This window comes from Puma concolor, chromosome C1, assembly GCF_028749965.1.
Source record: "Puma concolor isolate L17-30 chromosome C1, mPumCon1.1.hap2, whole genome shotgun sequence".
Lineage (NCBI taxonomy): Eukaryota > Metazoa > Chordata > Mammalia > Carnivora > Felidae > Puma > Puma concolor.
The window spans coordinates 99526428-99548281 of NC_141674.1; the positions used below are offsets into that span (position 1 = coordinate 99526428).

At 42.2% G+C, this 21854-nt stretch overlaps 1 long non-coding RNA gene across 1 annotated transcript in view; it reads left to right on the forward strand.

Annotated features, from left to right (window-relative positions):
* Positions 1 to 21854, forward strand: part of LOC147578273 (uncharacterized) — a 110024-nt gene that overhangs the window by 67079 nt on the left and 21091 nt on the right. The window lies entirely within an intron of this gene.

The following is a 21854-nucleotide window of genomic DNA, read 5'->3' on the forward strand; positions in this document are numbered from 1 at the left end:
GCTTATTTTACCATGTGAATATTTAGCGTAGGGGCAGTGCATTGGGCCAGGATGTAAACATACACAAATCACCAGTGTATTGCAGCACATTATGCCTTTGCTATACCCAACCCCGTGGCCCTGAATTTATATGCCTTATAACAAAAGGGAAAATCTAGTTCAATTACTTGGCCACTTTATAAAGACACTGTTAGTCTCCATCAACTAAGTATTATTTGCAATCATTTTGGCTTTTTTGATTGTGTAAGCTTAAAAGAAATAAAGAAATACCGTAGCCTTATTCTCCATGTCAATAATTCCCTGGGGGAACATTTGTGGAGAGAGGACTCCTCATTTTTCCTTCTTTTTCAATTTTGCTCTAAAAACAGGTTTTTTTTTGTTGTTGTTGTTGTTGTTTTTTAAAATTTTTTTTTTCAACGTTTATTTATTTTTGGGACAGAGAGAGACAGAGCATGAACGGGGGAGGGGCAGAGAGAGAGGGAGACACAGAATCGGAAACAGGCTCCAGGCTCTGAGCCATCAGCCCAGAGCCTGACGCGGGGCTCGAACTCAGGGACCGCGAGATCGTGACCTGGCTGAAGTCGGACGCTCAACCGACTGCGCCACCCAGGCGCCCCTAAAAACAGGTTTTATCATCAGGGGAGAGAATTGATCAGCCTGCCCCTGGGAGTGACCCTCATGGCTGCCACCAGTCCTGTTTGCCTTTGCACACATATTTCAGCCTATGGGAGATGCCTGGACTGGAATGGGGTGGGGGTGGGGAGAGTAGGAAGTGTCTCCAAGGCAAATGGGCACCAACACTTTCCAGCTTTGCCTCTGCCCAGCCCCAGCACAGAAGCATGTTTTAGATATCCCCAGGACGTTTCAGCAGAGGCAGAAGCCAGCTGCATTTAGGTGGCCGTGGAAAGAGGTGAGTGGAGGAACTCCCCAAGGTGTAAAGATGAAGGGAAAAGGGAGGTTTCCCCATTCTGGCCAAGCATCCACACATAGCCAGACCTGTGCACCCAGATGCGCACCCACAGATACCTGTAGTCTCACCCCCCACTACTCATGTAATCTGGCTGGCTCTGTTAGACTGCTACACATTCAGACTGACAAAGTGAAAAACCTGGTGAGTCTAATCACCATAGCTCATGAGACCATTGCTGCCGTGGGAAGCCACTGGTATCTCTAGTTACCCTGGTGTTGGAGGAAGGAAGGAAGTGGGGGGAACATACCAGGGCAGGTCAGATCCTGCCAACGTGTGTGTGGATCCAGATACGTTCTTTTTTACATTCAGGCTTACCGATTCCATACTGACAGCCTGCGTGTACATAAAGCCCTTGTAAACAGGTACACGCTTAGACTCATACATAGCCATGGCTGGATGCACAGTTATGGTCACAAACATGAATTCACGCTCACATACGTGTGCATTCTCTCTTCCAGGAAAGCCTCCCCCTCTCCTACTGCCACCTTTGCCTTTTCTAAGACCTCCGTAGCACAGATGGTCCCTCCTTCTGTGCTTCATAAGCACTTTTTTTCCTATCCCCCTTAGAGATTACATATCGTACACGGTGATTCTCGGTTTCCATACCTGTGTTTCCCACTAGGCTGTGACGCTCCCAGGGCAGGTCTGTAGCTCATGGCCCCAGCACGGATGTCTGAGTTTGACACATTGTAAGTACTCAGTACTATGGTGAATGACTCTCTATGTACAGAGGCAGCTGGAGTATTTGTAACACAGAAACATTTCCATCAAAAGACCCTTAGTTTCATCTGTATTGGTTTCCTCCCCTATAAAAGTGAGGATAATAATCCTACCCTCCTCACTTCACAGGCTGGTTATGAGACTCACTGCATGTGAAAGTATCTTCTAAAATACCAAGCATCATACAAATGAAGATACTATGGAGTATTAAGAGTAATATTACCTAATATTAAATCAGTAGGGAGGTGGCAAGCAGTGATTTAAAAAGCCAGACTTCCTGGCTCTATCATAGGCTAGCCATGTAAACTTAAGGGATTTACTTTACTATCCTGGACCTCAGTTTTCTGTCTATAAAATGGGAATGAGAAAAGTGTATCATGTTGTTATGTTATGTCATTCTTTTTCTAAAGACGAACAAAGATAATCTGTGTACTTAACTGAATGCCTAAAACTCATGCTCAATCAAGTTGACTATTCATATTGTTAATAATATTACTGTTATGGTTCAAAATAAATATTGTGAACCAGAAATACAAAATAAAATTACATGAAATATAAACATATCCGTATACTCACCCCAGTTGTGTGTGTGTGTGTGTGTGTGTGTCTGTCTGTCTGTCTGGCAACTAACCTACAGTGTGCACTTTCCATGTCAAATATAGGTCTAGGGACTTTACACATATTAACTCATTTTATCTTCACCGCAAAGTGTTGAGACGGGTACTGTTGTTGTCCTGGTTTTGCATATTAAGGAAATTGGGACGCAAAACATGATCTATTCAAGGGTGTACAGCTAATAAATTATGGAGCCAAAATATAGACTGAGGTAGGCTAAACTCAGAAACTGCCACCACTGTGCATTTACTGCTTCTATGGTCATAGTATCCTATACAAATATACTCAGGTAGAGGACTTATTCACCAAAAGAAATGCATATTCTGAAGGAGAAATATATACACACGCACAACATATATAAAATACCACATTTTGCATTCAGAGGTGGTCAGTGTGCAAACAGTTTTAAATACTTACTGTGCATCTAGCATTGTGCCAGACGTTACTGGACTACAAAAGCTTTATAATTATTTGTTAATTCCACTAGACAGCTGTTTCCAATCTATTTTCTTCCATTTTGCACCCTATCAGCAAAAATTTTGAGCATACACATCCAGTATATGTATTTTATTGTTAACAAACTTTATGCAGAGACTACTAGCATATTCTATAATTATAAAGCATAAATGAAAAGACATTTTTAAGTAATGCTAAACATAAAAGTAATTTTTGTTAAAAATTTGTATTAAAATACAAAAGCCTATTAACTGCAAAAAATATTGATAATATATAGTTTTTGGAAACAATAAGCTTCATTTTATTGTAATCATTGCTTAACCCTTTGTGATAATGTGATCTGATGGTCTGGTTTTTAAGCCCAACTTATTTAGAATCTGGTTTTATGGCAAATACAACAGAAAGGGATGTAATACAAAAATTCAAAGATCCAAATAGTAGTTCATCATTGATTGTTAACCAAATTCTATTTCTGATTTTTCTGTGTTATCTACCAAATGTGCCAAAGTTTCATTGAAATTTGGCTAGCAAATTTCCTTCTAGTGGGAATTTATTATTCTTTTAAGAAATGAGTTCAAAATCGCTGAAACTCTTTATTTGGACACTTTTTTTTTAACAGTTTAGAGTTTTCTAAGTATTTTAAGTGTTCACATGTAAGAGATTTTGACATACGGGCACACTTCCATTGTTTTCGACATCAAAAATCACATATAATAGAACAATTTCCAAATATCTCTCTTTAAAATGCCTTTACCGTGGCAAAATTTTCTTTTTAAAAATCACTACTTAACTCTTCTAAAAATACATACTTGAAGAGACACATTTAAGGTGTTTTGTTTGTTTTTAATCTGTTAGCTTCCAATTGACATCCTTTATTCATAAAAAAATAGATTTGGAACACTTAAATATGAACAGATCTTTTAAGAGATTCTGTAAGAGCTTTGCTACGTACTAATTGATTCTTTGCGGGACATTAGAATTTCATGGTCTCTTCTGGTTTCATGTATTGCAAAGATTCTACCATATTCTAAAAGACTCGTATTTCTAAAACTACATGGGTATATCTGGTATACTTCTTCAACTTCCTTATGGAAAATTCTTGCCTAGGAATTATTTAGTGAATAAATTTTGTTTGTGAGGTATTTCTGGCCCCAGACTCTATATTTGAGTTAAAGAAGCCATTTCCTCAGTGGTTATACGTCCACAACTTTTCCATAAATCATTCTTCAAAAAAAATTTTTTTTTTAATGTTTATTTTTGAGACAGAGAGAGAGCATTAGCAGGGGAGGGGCAGAGAGAGAGAGAGAGAGAGAGAGAGAGACAGAATCTGGAGCAGGCTCCAGGCTCTGAGCTGTCAGCACAGAGCCCGATGCGGGGCTCGAACTCATGGACTGTGAGATCATAACCTGAGCTGAAGTCGGATGCTCAACCGACTGAGCCATCCAGGCACCCCCATAAGTCATTCTTTTATTAAAGATCATTTCCGTTGTGAGTAGCTCCTCTCCCATACATTTTACCTTTAATGCCCTCTTAAAAAGAGAAGTTCTTGGGGTGCCTGTGTGGTTCAGTTGGTTGAGCGTCCAACTTCGGCTTACGTCATGATCTCACAGTCCGTAAGTTCGACCCCCGCGATGGGCTCTGTGCTGAGAGTTCAGAGCCTGGAGCCTGCTTTGGATTCTGTGTCTCCCTCCCTCTCTGCCCCTCCCCTGCTCATGGTCTGTCTGTCTGTCTGTCTCTCTCTCTCTCTCTGTCTCTGTCAAAAATAAATAAGCATTAAAAAAAAAGAGAGAAGTTCTTTGTGTATTTGATTATTGAAACAGAATCTGTGAAGTACTGTGAGCTGAAACACGTTAGAAATAGCTGCTCTTTTTTCTCATCCCACTAAATAGCAAACTTCCAACACTACATGATTTGGTCTCATACTTGTTTCTTCAAATCTCCAGCAGTGTGTTGTGTCCCCATGTCTATCAGTGAAATTTGCTGACATGGGAGTGCATTTTAGTTTGTTACCTTCTTAGTGTTTGTGTACTATTTCAGCCTTCTCCCCAAGAGTGGCTTTTGCTATAAAATATGAAACCTTAAATAGGGCGCCTGGGTGGTTCAGTCAGTTAAGTGTCTTGACTCTTGATTTCAGGTCAGGTCATGATCTCACAGTTCATAGGTTTGAGCCCCACATCGGGCTCTGTGCTGACAGCACAGAGCCTGCTTCGGATTCTCTCTTTCTCTTTCTCTTTGCACCCCCCCCCACTCTCTTTCTCTCTCAAAATAAATAAATAAATATTTTTAAAAAGCTTCTAAGTATTTACCATTATATTTAGTGAAATGTTTAAAAACTTTTTTTTAATCTTCACTTATTTTTGAGAGAGAGTGACAGAGTGTGAGCAGGGGAGGGGCAGAGAGAGAGGGAGACACAGAATCTGAAGTAGGTTCCAGACTCCAAGCTGTCAGCACAGAGCCGGATGGGGGGCTTGAACTTACAAACCATGAGATCATGACCTGAGCTGAAGTCAGATGCTTAGCCAACTGAGCCACCCAAAAGCCCCAGATTTAGTAAAATGTTTAAAAGTACTAGATTATGACATTATTTTAATTTTTTTATTTTTATTTAATTTATTTTTAAACTTACATCCAAGTTAGTTAGCATATAGTGCAACAATGATTTCAGGAGTAGATTCCTTAATGCCCCTTATCCATTTAGCCCATCCCCCCTCCAGTAACCCACTGTTTGTTCTCCATATTTAAGAGCCTCTTATGTTTTTGTCCCCCTCCCTGTTTTTGTATTATTTTTGCTTCCCTTTCCTTATGTTCATCTATTTTGTATCTTAAAGTCCTCATATGAGTGAAGTCATATGATATTTGTATTATGATATGATTTTAAATGTCACTGAAAAACTTAAGAGGTTTGCTCTCATGTTTTGGATGGTTAATTTTTAAAATCAGTTCATTGAAGTTTAATTTATACAAAGTAAAATTCACCCTTCAGAGATGGTTCAAATTCTATGAATTTGACAAATGTATAAGTTCATGTAACCAATATAAGCAAAATCTAGATCATTTCCATCACCCTAAAAGCATCCCGGTCTCCCTTAGTAACCAGTTCCTTTGTCCCACCCAACCTCAGATAACCAGTGATCTGATTTCTGTTCCTATAGTTCTGCCTTTTCCAGAATATTGTAAAAATGGAATCATACAGTGTGTAGATTTTTGAGTGTGGCTTTTTCCCTCAACATAAGGCTATTGGGATTCATCCATGTTGTTGCATGAATCAGCAATTTGGTGGTGGTGGTGTTATTTTCCTGGATAGTAGCCCATTGTATGATGTAGCACAATTTGTTTATCTACTCTCAGATGAATCGGCATTTGGGGTGTTTCCAGTTGGATACTAAGACTGCAGCTAAGAGAGGCACCTGGGGGGTTTAGTCGATTGAGCATCTGACTCTTGATTTCAGCTCAGGTCACGATCTCACGGACATGAGATAGAGCTTAAGATTCTCTCTCTCCCTCTCCCTCTGTTTTTCCCCTGCTCACTCTCTCTCTCTCTCTCTCTCTCTCAAAAAAAAAAAAATACAGCTAACAAATTTGGTATAACCATGCCCATACAGGCATGTGTGAGGGCATATGTATATACAGTTCTCCTGTAAATAACTGGGGTGAGATCATTGGGTGGTATGGTGTTTGTTGATCTTCATGAGAAATTGCCAAACTGTTTTACAAAGTAGTTGTATCATTTTACATTTTTGCCAGCAGTGCTCCAGCTGTCCAACAAATTCCCTAGTATTTATTATGTTAGTTTTTAAAAGCTTATTTTAAGCCATTCTAATAGGTGTCTGGTGGTACCTCATTGTAATTTTATCTTGCATAACCCCCACCCCCTTTCAGCTTTACTGAGGTATAATGCATTTAATAAACTGCATGCATTTAAAGTGCACCGTGTAATAGAGTTTGGGGATATGTGTAGAGCCGTGAAACCATCACCACCATCAGGGCCATGAGCATATCAATTATACTCTTATCCATCCCCGCTCATCCTCCCTCCTGCTCACCCCACAGGAAACCATTGGTCTAATTTCTGTCACTAGAGATTATTTTGTGTTTCTAGAATTTTATATAAATGGGATCAAATATTAGGTTTTCTTTTTTGCATGCCTTTTCTCAATGGGTCATTATTTTGAGATCCATCTGTGCTGTTGTATGTATCAATAGTTTGTTCCTTATTATTGCAGGGGAGTACCCATTTTACCACTTTCAGAACTCCTTATATGACTGCGGAGATACAAGTTTCTATCTGGGAACATATTTCTTCTGCCTGGAGAACGCCCTTTAACCTCAGGTCAGCTGGCACTGAATTTTCTCACCTATTGTTTTTCTGAAAGTGTCTTTACTTGCTTTCATTTTTGAAAGATTTGCACTGGGTATAGAATTCTAAATTGACAGCTGTTTTTATTTTTTTTGTTTCAGTATTTTAAATATGTGCGGGTTGGTTTTTGTTTTGTTTTGTTTTGTTTTGTTTTGTTTAGTTTTGTTTTTGGCTTGTGAAGTTTTTGACGAGCAGTCTGCTCTAGTCCTTATCTTTATTCCTCTGTATATCATGTATTCTCCCTCTACTCCTCCAGCTGCCATCAAAACTTTTTCTTTATTTTGGCTTTTCAGCAGGTTAACTGTGATGTATGCAGGTGTGTGTGAAGCATTTTGGTTTGCTAGTTTAGTGTCTATCCTCTTTGGAGTTGTCTGAGCTCCTTGGATCTGTGATTTATTGTGATTCATTACTTTGGGGTAATTCTTGGCCATTATTTTTAGATATCTTTTCTTTCCCATTCTCTTTTTCTTCGCCTTCTTGGCTTTCAATTATAAGTATGTTATGATGTTTGATACTCTCCTGGATCTTTGGAATGCTCTGTTCTGTTGTTGTCATTGTTGCTGTTGCTGTTGTTGTGGCCTTGTTCTTTCTCTTTGTGTCTTTTGTGTGTGTGATGGGGGGGACTGGTAATTTCTATTGACAGATCTTCAAGCTAATTGATTCCCTCAGCTGGGTTCCGTCTACTGATGAACATGTTGAAGACACTCTGCATCTCTGATACTGGGTTATCGTTTCTAGAGTTTCCCTCTCCTGAAACTCCTCATATGTTGGTACCTGTTGTTGACCTTTTCCACTATATCCTTTTACATACTAATTATAGTTATTGTAAAATCCCTGTTGCTCATTCCATTGTCCGAGTATTGCTTGAGTTTGCTCCTATTGATTGCATTGTCTCTTGACAGTGGGTTTTCTGTGTGTGTGAGTGTGTGTAAAGTGTAGTTTTCCAGTGAATTCCAGATGTTTCATGTAGAACGGTAGAGACTGAGATAAATATTATTCATGCCAGGAAATGATCATGGCTCTTCTTTGGTTGGACTGTTAGCGTGGAGAATTGAGTCATGTGAGTCAACTCAGTCAGTGTTGGGCTGGCTGTGGGTCTTGGTGTTGCTATGCTGAGCTTCAGTACAACCATAGACTTTAAATTCTTCAAGTGGCAGGCTACTTTTGCCTCGTGGTTAGGATAAGAGCTGTCATGATAGAAGCTTTTCTCGGGATTATCACTCCACCATCAGCTTTCGGCCTAGGTCTCTCGCCATGTGCACGCCCCGTCCCCAGCTACAGACTGCTGGTGTTTATTGCTTTGTACCAGGCTTGTGTTGGGAGTACAAGGACCTCTCTGTTGTTCTACCCTGGTCTAAGTCTTAGGGAAGGACCTATGTACTCAAGCCTCAGGTGTGGGCCCCTGTCTGCGTTCCTGCTCCTCCTCCTTATGGTGCTCAAGTTCTGTCTTGGATTTGTGATTGATCTTGAGCAGGAGTTTTCTTCCCCCTCCCCCACTGGTAGGAAACCTCTGCTTGACATTAATTCAGGATCTTGGGCTCAAGATGGTTTTGTGCTTCTCCCCTAGGACTACTCTTTGTATAACCTACTTTCGTCCCACAGCAGGTCTTTTTCTGTGACTTGGGCAACAGTCTTTGCTGCCAGTCCCCCAAAAGCTTAAAGCTTTTGTTTCACATGGGAGAAGAATCTAGGGAAACAAGTGGTGTTTTCTGCCTGAACTCCATGCCTGCCAGTGACCTCCCATACACCTGTTCTACCCCTACTCTCGTTCATGAGCATTCAGTAAAGGCTTAAGGATAAGAGCTTATGAAAACAATGAACTCCCCTTGGTGGGGCCCTCACTGTTCTGGACTGACACACGAACCCCCTCTTGGCCTTTAGCAACCCCTTAAAGTTGTAGTTGTTTCTCGTTCCTCACGTGTTTCTTGGCCAACACCTTTCTCTCATGTACTCTTCCATAGGTGAGAGAGTTTGTGTCTTCCACCTCTTATTAGAAGGACTTGTGTGTCTTTGGAACTCAGGCTGTTTCCTTGTTTTGTGATTTCAGCTCTCAGAAAGCTCGCTGAAATTTTCAATTTTATTTTTTATCTGGATTTTGCTCAATATTAGGATGGGAATGACATCTTTGCAGCCCTCCACAGCCTAAGCAAAAGTGAAAGTCCATGAGTAATTGTAAAAATTCATGGTTGTCATGACGGCATGGCACTATCATCAAATGAGCTATATCTAAGGATAAAAGATACCGTTCGACTGAGTGTCATTGTTCACTAGTTTACATTGTTAACAGTTTTACATTTTTAGATAAGTTCTTGAGGGACCTGCTTAGCTCCACGTGGTGTTTGTTGAAATGTCTGATGTAGCACTCATGTCTGCAATGGAGAGAGTGACGGCTGCCATCTTGTTTGTTGGTGTCTGCATTGTTAGTATGATATATAATTTATGGCATCTCTAAATGAATTGTTTTTAAGCCATTGGTCTCTTTGTGAGGGTTATTTTCTTAAAGCTAGATAATATAATTGCAAATCCTCTTAACCAAGCACATTCAAACTGCAATACATCACAGTACATTGAAAGGGATTAAATGGCAGAGGCCTCCACTGTCAACCCCTGTAAGTTTGACAACTCCCACTCTGCCCTGAGGATCCTTTTATACCATACATGACATATGGCTACACGACATAAACCCAACTGAAGGAACAAGGATCAGTCCACATATTATATGTCTGTAAGGCTTAATTTCTCTTTTTAGATAAAACGTTTGCTAGAATATTGGACATAGAAATTCTAGGGACACCTGGCTGGCTCAGTCAGTAGAGCATGCTTGATCACGGGGTTGTAAGTTCGAGCCCCACGTTGGGTGTAGAGATTACTTAAAAATAAAATCTTTAGGGGCGCCTGGGTGGCTCAGTCAGTTAAGCGTCTGACTTGATTTCAGCTCAGGTCGTGATCTCACGGTTTGTGGGATGGAGCCCCACATCGGGGCTTACTCTCCTATGTATGGGCATTTAGGTTGTTTCAGTACCTCACAATTATGAGCAATACTGACACCTATATCTGAAGTAATGTCAGTCTTTGAAAATAAAATGGTGTTTTAATTTCATACTTCCCTGGGTAGATTTGCCCATCTTGAGGTCCAGAGGGAAGGTACTGAAGTGCACGGAAGACGTCAGGGAATGGGAGCCGCGTGCAGCTTAGACTCAGTGACGGAAAACCCACATGGTGGGGAAAATGATCCTGCACTCTGGTGGGGACAGTAATGAAGGGATGAGCAGCTGCATGGAACATATTCTTGAAGTCAGTGGTCCCTAAAGAGGAGTGTGTATACCCCAGGGGAAGAGCAAGTTAATCCTTCGGGCTACAGGAAGAAAAGGTTCCAACCACTTTTAAATTTTAGCTAAGATGAAATCACTGTTACCATTCTTTAGTGCACAGAGTGACAGCGATGACCTCGTTTGGTCACCAGCCACATGTGCACCCTGCTGCAGGGAGGGGATGGCAGTGGAAGTCACGCGTGTTATTTTGCTCTCGGTGCACTGCAGGGCATAGTAGCCTCGGTGTTAAGAGGGTAGCACTGGTGTGGCTACTTTTTGTTAAAGCAAGACCTTTCCACCATCGGAGAGTCTTCAGGGTATGTTTTTTATGAGATGAGGAGTGCCCCTCAAGATCTTGTATCCCCCATGGGAATTTGCTAGTGAACTCATGCAAAATTACTCTGAAGAGCCGTGAACTAGAAATGGAATTTAACACTTTTCTTTTGTAAGAAGGAAGTCCTCCAAACATACTGACCTTCCTATGACGACAAACGACAGGAAGGAGTTTGTAACCAAGTATATGTTTTCAAAAATAAATAAACAAGCACGCTTAATCTGCTCTGCCAAAGTAACAAAAAGTGAGCAAGTAATAATGTTTCAAAAAAACTGGTGCTTCTGAGGAATCATTGAAGGATGGAAATGTGATTTTGTTACCAGAAAAAAATATGTTTCACCTATAAGGAAACCTCATACCTCTTCCCTTTACAAACAATTTAGAGACTAATTAAAATTAAAATGTTTCCAAAACAAAAGCTTTCAATAACTTTTAAACCCAGATAAATACTAAATATTAAATAAAAATGTAAATATTAAAATGCAGTGCCTTCTGAGGGGCTTGGGTGTCTCAATCACTTGAGTGTCTGACTCTTGATTTTTGGCTCAGGTCATGATCCCAAAGTGATGGGATCCAGCCCAGAGCAAGGAGCCTGCTTGAGATTGTCTCTCTCTCTCTCTCTCTCTCTCTCTCTCTCTCCCCCTCTGCCCCTCCCCCACTCTTGTGCACATGTGCACATGCATGCTCTCTAAAAAAAAATTTTTTTTTAATGCAATGCCTTCTGAGTAGTTTGCAGGAAGAAGGTGGGTTTTGGCAGGGAAAAAATGGAGCTTCACTAGCCAAATTTGAATGAAAACCAGTATGTGGAGGCAATGATACACGTCCTTCGTTTGGGTCTCCACATGTTGTAAGATCTCTTTTTCACTATGCCAGTCTTTAAAACCAAGAGTCAGGATAGACGAAGCTTAGAACCAGAACTTTGAACTGCTGAACTACGAAGAGTTCAGCCAAAATTTTAAAAAATTAAGCATATTCAATAACATTGCTCTCTCTACTTATCATTTGTTAACATTCATTTTAGTGATATTAAAAAGGGCTTTCATATTATTAATAAGGGAAATGTATATATTTTTTTAAATATGATTTATTATTTGTGTATTCCCTATCAGTACATTGGTACTACATGTAATTTATAAATAAAGCAACAAACATATGCCGAGGGAATGTGTTCAAACAACTTTTTACTGTTTGTGCTGTGTGACCAAATGTTTGGAGAGCCCCTTCTAAAAAATGTAGTTAGCAAAGGACCGCTTCACCACTACTACATGACCAGTAGAATTTTTTTTATTATTTCTTTTTATTTCCCAATTTTCAGATAGGGTTGATAATAGGGTAGGGCCTTCCCTGCTTCTAAAGGTAACCAATGACACTTTATTTGCACTCTCTAGATAGATAGCTATAAATAGGTAGATAAATAGGGATCTAGATCTAGATGTAGAAAGATATATAGGTATATGTGAATATATATACGCACACGCACTCACATAATCTTTCCTTTTTCAACCATTTGAGAATGAGTAGCGAATTGCGTTCTTTTATTCCTAAACATTCAGTGTATGTTACTTAAGAACAAGGACATAACCACCCTATAGTTATCCAAATCAGGAAACCAATGTTGACATTGAATGCAGAATTTAAAGATGTTAACCTGATAATAAATGTAAGACGGAGAAAGTCAAAAAGTTAAGAATAAATCCAATGCCTGCCTTAGTTGTCTCATCTGCAATATGAAAACTAAGACCATTTAGGTTGTCTCATCTGCAATATGTAAACATAAGGAACATTAAGGAAATGTGGCAAGCACTTTGAAATTTATTTATTTATTTGTTTATTTATTTAATGTTTATTTTTGAGAGAGAGACAGAGATGGAGTACAAGCGGGAAAGGGGCAGAGAGAGAGGAGACACAGAATCCGAAGCAGGCTCCAGGCTCTGAGCCGTCAGCCCAGAGCCCGACGCGGGACTCGAACCCACAAACCGTGAGATCGTGACTTGAGCTGAAGTCGGACGCTTAACCGACTGAGCCACCCAGGCGCCCCAGAAGCACTTTGAAAATTTTTTAAAAGTTACATGTTAAAGACTGTCATAATTGCTTTATCAATTTTATTTACGTCTATTTATTTACGTCTATTTTGTCTATGTAGCTGCTCTTAAGTCTAACTGTTGTAAAACACTGTTTTAAAGTGCTAGGCTGTCTTAACGAAAAGTAAAAATCCACTAGTTAAGCTTACCATTAGACTGAGAAGATGTAGTAAGGTTGGTCTGCGGTTACACTGAGCCCAGCCTCAAAACAGCAGGCACGGCCAGAGGTGGGGAGATACGCGTGAGTCATTGTCATCGGGGTCTCTGTGGATCAAGAACAGTACTGCTGCCTCGCCACATTCACTGCAAGAAACTGGACTCGATCCGTAGCTGGTGCAATTTACTGCTAATTACCAATACCGTGTAGATTATCGGAGGTTAGGTGAGAAGGAGAGGAGAACAGCCCTGTCAACTTGATGTCGCTTGTTACCAAGAATCCCCAAGAGACCAGGAACTTGAAAGCAAACAGGAGCAGAAATGTATAGAAGAAACTACACAAGGTTCTTTTTTCAACTTGACTCTCAGATGGTTGGAACATGAAAGGGAATATTCTGGAGCCCACTTACTTGGTGTCTGTCTCTGTTTCTGTCTGCCTCTCTCAGATGGGCTATAAATGCCACTGCTCTCCTTGCAGAGGGTAAAAGGATTTGACGAAAGCCTTAGCAGAGAGAACAGAGGGTTCTTAGACTGAGTGGCAGACATAACCCAGGGGGTAGTAAAAGTGGGGGCCAAATGTTGAGAGGACAGAGGGGCGTTCCAGCAGGTGTATAGCATGGAGGAAGAGAGGAAGAAAACCCAGAAACTTTCCATCTTGAGGCTCTCTTTCACCCAGTCCTGAAGACCTTCAGGATGAATCCATATCTGAGGGAAAAGCAGCATTACGTGTCCTTGAGATTAATCGAGAGAAGACCCAGACATTGATAGGTCTGAGAAATCCTGATCTGGACATCAGGCAAAGAAAGGGCTAGAAGGTGAGTTACCCCTTCCTGAAGCTGATAGAGAAACCCACCCAAGATCCCACAAGGTAAATCAGGTTTTCTCATTTCTTCCTCCAGTTGAAGTTTATAATTTTGGAAGAGAAGGGAGGGTAGGAGAAATGACAGCTGGCTAGATAGGTGGTGTCAAAAACCAGAGTTTGTTTTTCTAAACCGTGGCTGTTGATGCTAGAATGATGGGCTCCTGGCAACAAGAGGAAGGTATCTTTCAAAAACCAGGATAGCACGTTTGGCAAGAAGCCTTGTGATCTGATAAGGAGGACTCCAAAAGGAAATGTAGCAAAGGGAGCAGAGAAATTCGCCCAGATAAAACTGTAAAGATACTATGTTGTACACGTTCCACCTGCCCATCCAGATCCACTCTCTGCCCCACTCCCCGCTGCTCTGTGCCTGGCAATCTGACCATAAAGGCTGCAATGATGCAGTGATGGTCAGATTCCTGTTTCGCTTGAACCAGTGAGGGCCACCATAGAGGAACTGTCTCTGGACTCAAGTAACCACATCTTCCCCTTGCCCTTCAGTCCTAGAAACGGGACTGCCTCCCTATGGTTGCCACACCCAGAGTGCTGCAGTATCTTGCCTCGGTTTCCCCAAATCGTGCCCTCTCCTTCATAAGTAATATCTGAGAACTGCTTCTTGCCCTTTTTGAGTATGCTCTATCTGACAGATGGTTATATATGGAGGATGATGGGTGTGAGGTGGAAGAGGGGAGTGTATGGGAAGAAGCGCCCACTGAGTTTCTATGGAAAAGTCAAAGGGAAGAGACTCAGCAGCCATGACAGTTGTGGCAGGAGCAGTGGTAGTCCCGGCTTCACAAGACTGAGTGGGAAAGAACGTATTTGCATAATAAAATGAAGCAGTCCTCAATTCGGATTCTTAAATGCAATCCAGGCAGTGAGGCCATAGTTCCAAAGAAGCCGATGGATCCCTGGAGTTTAGAATCACGCTCTCTACCAGGAAGGTGCGCACCTGTGTTAACGTGAATTTATTTCAGATGGACTCATATAGCAAAGAGCAAACCAGCAAGGAGACAGAAGCTAAGCATGGAAGTGTGGGATTATCTACAGCAGTGCTTCTCAACTGGGGGCAATTTGACTCTCCAGAGAAAAGTTGGCAACGGGGCAAGACATTTTTGACTATCTCTGCAGCAGAGGAAATTGTGGTTCTGGCATCCTGTGGGTAGAGGCCAGGGATGCTGCTTCTAAACATACTATAATGCACAGGACACCCCCCACGACCTGGATTTGAATCGCTGCTCCATTCCTTCTAGGCTAGAGATCTTGCCTCTCCAAGCTTCAGTTTCTTAGCTTTACAATGGGGGAAATAATAACACCCATCTCCTAGAGCTGCTGTGAGGATTAAAAGGGGTGACGCATATACATTGTTTGGCACAGTGTCTGACACGTAGTTCAAGTTCTCCACAAGTGTTCGCTCCCGTTAGGGTAATGATCCTCTTCCAGCACAGATTATAGCTCCATTAAAACTAATTCATGAGGAAGAGGGAAGTTTCGGCAGAGCTGATAGGTTTCGAGATTAAGTGACTAGAGGGGTGTGTCTGCCTTGTGAAAATTTGTGGAGCAGTACACTTAGGACTTAAGGTGTATTCTATACCTATGTTATAACCCAATGAAAAGCTTACTTAAAATAATAAAAGTCTCTGGGGCCCCTGGGTGGCTCAGTCGGTTCGGTGTCTGACTTTGGCTCAGGTCATGATCTCACAGCTCATGAGTTCAAGCCCCGCGTCGGGCTCTGTTCTGACAGCTCGGAGCCTGGAGTCTGCTTCAGATGCTGTGTCTCCCTCGCTCTCTCTCTCTACCCTCCTCCGCTCATGATCTGTCTCTCTCTGTCTCAAAAATAAACATTAAAAAAAATAATAATAAAAGTCTCATTCTGTCTTCCTCCCAAAGCAAAACAAAACAAAAAACTACAACATCGAATAAAGTCTTGATTCCCTTGCTAGTGAATGTCCCAGAAGGTGGAAGATGCTTTGAAAGAAACAGTTGCTTTCTGCCCTCTCCTGACCCACACTGGCAAACTGGAAGGAAAGAAGTGAAATCGACAGCCTCACATCCAAGGGACCTGACATGAGAGTGTAGAAAGAAAATGTGTGTTGTTCTGGCACATACCCTGGATTTTAAGAAAACAGAATTCAGAAAGTTTGAAATAAAAGCAGCTGTGATCCCATGGTCTGAATTTAAAAAAGGGAAGGTGGCTTAAGTTCTAACTCTCGATCCTACATTGCCACCAACAGGATGTTTCCCAAGGAAACAGGTCAGTGTGGCCCCCGCGGGGGCTCTGTGATGAGTTTGGGTCCCTAGGAGCCCTGCACTGAGTGAACCAAGAACATCCAGCCAGGAGCAAACACAAAGAATGGGTCCCTTTTTCTGTACGTAAAGGACAGAATTAGGGGAGGCTTGGAAGCCTACTAGTAATTGGAAAGACCTTTCAGTTATCTTTGGGGTTGGAAGAAGAACAAGGAAGCTTATGTCCACAGCGCAGTTTGGGTGTTAACAGCAGCACAAAGAAGGCAGAACAATTCATTTCATGTGTTTCTTTCATCTTTTCTGTCAAGGAAAATGATCTTCAAATGGTAACGGGTAGTGTGATACTGGCTAGGACAGGATTTGAGTACGTACCGGGTTGAATAAACAGTAAGAGTCTCCCTTACTCGCTTTAAACGGACTCAAATCTGTTGGCTGGATGAAAGATGTCCAGATGTGTCTGTGAACCCTTACATAAAACCTGAGGCGAGTGGGGCATGAGGACCCGTGCTGGCTTAAGGACAAACGTGGTGCTCTCTCCTAAGAAGTGGGGTACATATTTCAGCAACCAACACCCAGTGGGCTTGATGCTAATCCCTGAAAAAATCCTGGGCTGTCCTAATTAGCAGACAGCTTGTGAGTACTTGGGGGAATAAAGGGGTAAAAATCCCTGGACTCAGCATGATTTTCCAAGGACAGGTGTTATGCTAACAGTCACTGATGTTTACAGAGCATACACCACGTGTGAAGTTTTAAGCACTTTGCTCATTCAGGCCTCAAATAATCCTAGGCAGCAAGTACTACCGTGATCCCCAATTTTCAGATGTAGAAACAAAGGCACGGGGTTGGGGGGGGGGTCAATTAATTTTTCAGAGGTCACACAGCTGATTTGTGACAGAACTGGAGCTCACACAAGGCAAGCTGGCATTAGCACCTGTGTGCTTCCTTTTTATTACGATTTTCGCCAAGCAACCAATAATGTGCATCCACACATTCTTCAGGACGCAAAGGGAAATGCAGGCTACCCTGGGCTACACGGAGGCAATCTTAGAAAATCCAGTCTAGATTCATCCCTTGGTGCTCCTTCAAGGCTTCCCAGAGAGCCTCATGTTAGTAGTGTTTGCCCTCCAGGAAAATAAGTGTCTCTCTTGTATTTCCCAGTAATCCTAAAATTAAGAGTACATTCCTTGGGCTCAAAAGAGGTGGCTTAGGTGTCGGTGAGACACCAAGAGAGCGTTTTGCCCTGGAAAATCCCGACATCCCCAGGGACTCCATCCGATTTCTATGGCAAAGTTTTAGCACAAAGTTCCAACGAATCACAGTGAAGATTCATAGGACCTGGGATTTTACCAGGTGATTGCCCACTTATTTGAGCACATCCGTCAGCATTTTCTGGTGCCAGGGCGTGATGAAGACCTATTTATTCATAAGACTGTTGCCAGGGTACCTAAGTGTTTTAATCAGTTCTTGAAGTAGTTCTTTGCCTCACAACTGAAAAGCAAATATTTTCCTGTTTCTCTTTTACATACAGTCTCAAGCTGTTGCTGGAGGAGCGTAGTGATGTTCAATGTTAGAACCTTCTCCTCCTGAAAACTCTTGTTTGCTAGGTTGGTCGGATTAGGGGTGATTTTTTTTTTTTTATCCTTTCAAAGATGTTCTTTCATGTTGACATAAAATTCTTCGAAAAATAAGCATTTTTAAAAAGGTTACAAAAAAGGTCTTTTCCAGGAGGAAGAGCAAAATGTTTTGGAGAGTTCTCAGTGTGGGGACATGGAAATAACAAACAAATGGATCAAGAAGTGCCAATCTGACAAACAACTTAAACCTAAAAGGAGATGGCCAGACAGCTAAATGCTGTGAATAATCAAGCATATAAAATTTTTTCTGTGGATAAAACTTACAGTTAATTAAATGTTGCATTTTAAAAAAAATTTTTTTTCAATGTTTATTTATTTTTGGGACAGAGAGAGACAGAGCATGAACGGGGGAGGGGCAGAGAGAGAGGGAGACACAGAATCGGAAACAGGCTCCAGGCTCTGAGCCATCAGCCCAGAGCCCGACGCGGGGCTCGAACTCACAGACCGCGAGATCGTGACCTGGCTGAAGTCGGACGCTTAACCGACTGCGCCACCCAGGCGCCCCTTAAATGTTGCATTTTTTTTTCATCCAGATATTCTGGTGTCTGTCAGATAGGACTCAAAAAAAAAAAAAAAAAAAAAGAAAAGAAAAAACAAAACAAAAAACGTGGCTCAAAGTACATTCCAAAGCCATTGTTCCTGTCAACATAATGTGCCTGAAGAAAGTGTTAATATCCTTCCGACTAGGCCATCAGACTTGGCGTGATTGGTGTCTCATTTCTGCAGGGCTGTGAGTGAGGAGGGTCAATCTGATAAACTGATCTCTCAGTTAAGGTGATTGTGGCTGGTAGTGCCTCCTCACTTACGCTTCCCAGATATCTTGTTTTGTTCATGTCTTGATGTTTGAATCCAAAGGAGTTTGTGAATTTCAGGTCTCTGGAAAGTTCAAGTAACTGGATCTGGCTCAGGAGCTACGTGCACTTGTAGGTGAGGCAACCCTTAGGTCCAGCTCGAGGATTTCTTATGCATTAGTGATGGGGACCACAGAAATGGGGTTTTGACAGCTTTGAGGTCTGTGGCCAGCTAAAAGTTAGCACACCCCCCCAAGATACCCACATACAATTTCTGGAATCTGTCAAGTGTTATTCTAAATGGCGAAAGATGTGCTTAAGTTATGGCTCTTGATTAAGTTAATGGGCTCATCCTGATACATCCACATGGGCCTTAAATGCAATCACATGTGACCTTGGAAGAGCGAGGTGGAGGGAGTTTTGAGAGGCACATGCAGGGAAGGTGATGTGAAGATGGACCCGAGTCCAGGAACCAGGAGTCAGGGAGCACGGGGAGCCACCAAAAACCGAACAGGCGAAGAACGGACTCCCTCCTATAGGTCCGGGAAGGAGTGTGACCTGCTGACATCTTGATTTCAGACTTCTGGCCTTCAGAGCTGTGAGAGACCACATTCCTATTAGTTGGCCACCAAGTTTGTGGTGGTTACCCCAGCCACAGACACCAGTGCAGGGTCTGCTACTCTTGGGTTCAGACTCTGGGTCCAATGTAGTTGTGTGTCATCGTAGACATAGTTTGTTCTGAGCCTGTGTGTCCTCATACATAAAATAAGACCAGATGTGTGAGGTATCTAGTACATAGTGGTTGGCACCCGGTACTACCGTGTGAATGTTGATTTTTGTGGATAAAAACAACTTTGTGCTTGCAGCTTGCAACAGCATGTCCGCAAAGATGATGAGGGTCACAGCTTAGCAGAGACGTTCTGTGAGCACATCTGAGGAAAGTGTGTGTGCTCGTAGGTGTGAGGAAATGGGTACATACGTGGGTGGTGGGCCAGGCGGGGGGTGGTGGTGACAGAATCAGTGGGGGAGAGATTGTGTTGGAGGGGTCAGCGAAGGGACCACAGGATTCTTGTACGATTAGAGAGCAGATGGATGAAGGCCCTTAGAATTTAATGGGAAAATTCCCTGGTTTCTTCTCGAAGGGCTTAGCTTTTTATATCCACATCCATATTTTAAACCTCATAACTGAAATCTAAGTACACTCTTCATTTGTAGCTTGTCAGCTGAGGGAAAATTACAGAATGGGTCACAGCAGCGGGAAGATTACGGGTTGCATCTGATAAATGGCTATTTATATGTACTGAGCCGGCTCTGGGGTATTCTCAGGGTATAATTTCATAGCAGAGTTAACATCATCACATAAAATATGACAACAGGTTTTACACTGCCGATCTGGAATGAAATTGCAGCCCTTCTATAATGAGCAAGTGAGGCCCAGAGGCAGAATGCATTGAGCTTCACCAAAACCTGTCACCTCCAGTCACAGGCCCTTTGAGGGGAGAGAGGACAAATGGGCAGAGGTGACAGGACATTCCTGACTTTCTCGTGGCACCCAGCAACCCACCTTAGGAGGAGCGGTTTCCCGCCTCCGCATCACCCAGACCGTTCCCTTCATTCCACGGACACACTTCCTAAAGCCCGGGGTGTAAATCATAACCCCATCCCTCCCATCGACTCACAGCATCATCGCCGGGATGACGGCCCCTTCGCTTTTATTAATCTTCAATTGGCAAGGATCCTGAACTCGCCCTCACTGTATGCCCTCAGCCCAGTGCTTAATGATTTATGAAAAATCTAAATGCCCCCAGAGGTGGTCCACACTTGAAGGAACTACCAGAGTAAATATTTTAAGTGGATCCTTTTTGAAATGAAAATAATCACAGCAGTGTTCATCTCCGTGGTCAGCTGGGAGTTTGCTTCCTCTAATTGTAGCAGGGAGGGGCTGTCTTCACAGTGTTGGGGGGTGGGGGTGCACACCTGTACTTTCCAAGCTAATTTTCCTCCCTGAGTGAGTAGGTCTCACTTTAAGTGAAAACGAAACTTTCTCTGTTTACAGCCTAGAGCCGCCTGGATTTCCATGCAGTAAACTCCCTGGCTTCAAAGAACTCTGCCTGGAGTCTGGGCACCTTTGAGGGACAGAAACGTGTATTGGGGTATTGCATTCAGTAATGAAGTTATCACTCGGTTTTTTACATCCGTGGTCGTCTTCTCTTACATAGCTGGTCAGCGTCACCCGTTTTTCCCCTTTGGGTCATCACAGACACGAAGAACCTTTATCGTATTTACAGAACACATTTGAATATCAATTCCCATTCCCACCCCAAATAAAAGGCCAGCTGGAACCGCATGCAGGGAGGGTTAAGCGACCACAGGATTAGCTGAAACTCTGCCTCTATTGCTGTGGGCAAGACGGTGCTTGGTCCCCAGCTGTTCCCCGTCACAGCATCTGCTCCGTGGTTTCAAGTTACTTGTCAGCACCAACCATGAGTGAAAGAAATTCTTAAAATTTCCAATCAAACATCTAAGTCCTTACCTACCTCTGACTCCCCGTGATATCACGAGTCACACCATTCTTTCCCCTAGTCCGAGGCAGGCCTGCAGACACAGAAAGCCCTAGAATAGATTAAATTGATTAGAATTCAAGGCAATTTGGGGATGAAAACCAGACTCATGGAAATCTCAAAAGTTACGTTTTCACATTCTTCAGTTTCAAAGATCAAATCACCCTTCTATTGTTAGAGATTATGGCATACAGTAGGAACTCCCTAAAGTTTTATTTTAAAAATCACAGAGTAGGGGCACCTGGGTGTCTCAGTTGGTTAAGCGTCTTGAGTTCAGCTCAGGTCATGATCTCACAGTTTGTGAGTTTGAGTCCTGCATCCAGCTCTGCGCTGATGATACAGAGCCTGCTTGGGATTCTCTCTCTCCCTCTCTCTCTGTTCCTCCCCCACCTGTGCTCTCTCTTTCTCTCTCTCTCTCTCTCTCCCTCTCTAAATAAATAAAATAAATAAATAAATAAATAAACTTAAAAAAAATTACAGAGTAGAATTCACCTTTTAGTGTGCTGTGTGTAAATTTTTACACTGCATGGATTTTGACAGCCAGGATGGAGAACTAGTGGAATATCCCAAAGCATTCCCTCCTGCTACCTCTTTTTAGTTAGACCCTCTTTCCACTTACGGTCCCTGGAAACCACCGATCCGTTCTCTGTTCCAACACTGTCTTTTCCAGCATGTCCTAGAAATGGAATCCTATCCCATGCTGCCTTTTCATACTGAGATCTTTCACTTAGCGTAATGCATTTGAGTTCACCTCTGTTATTGTGT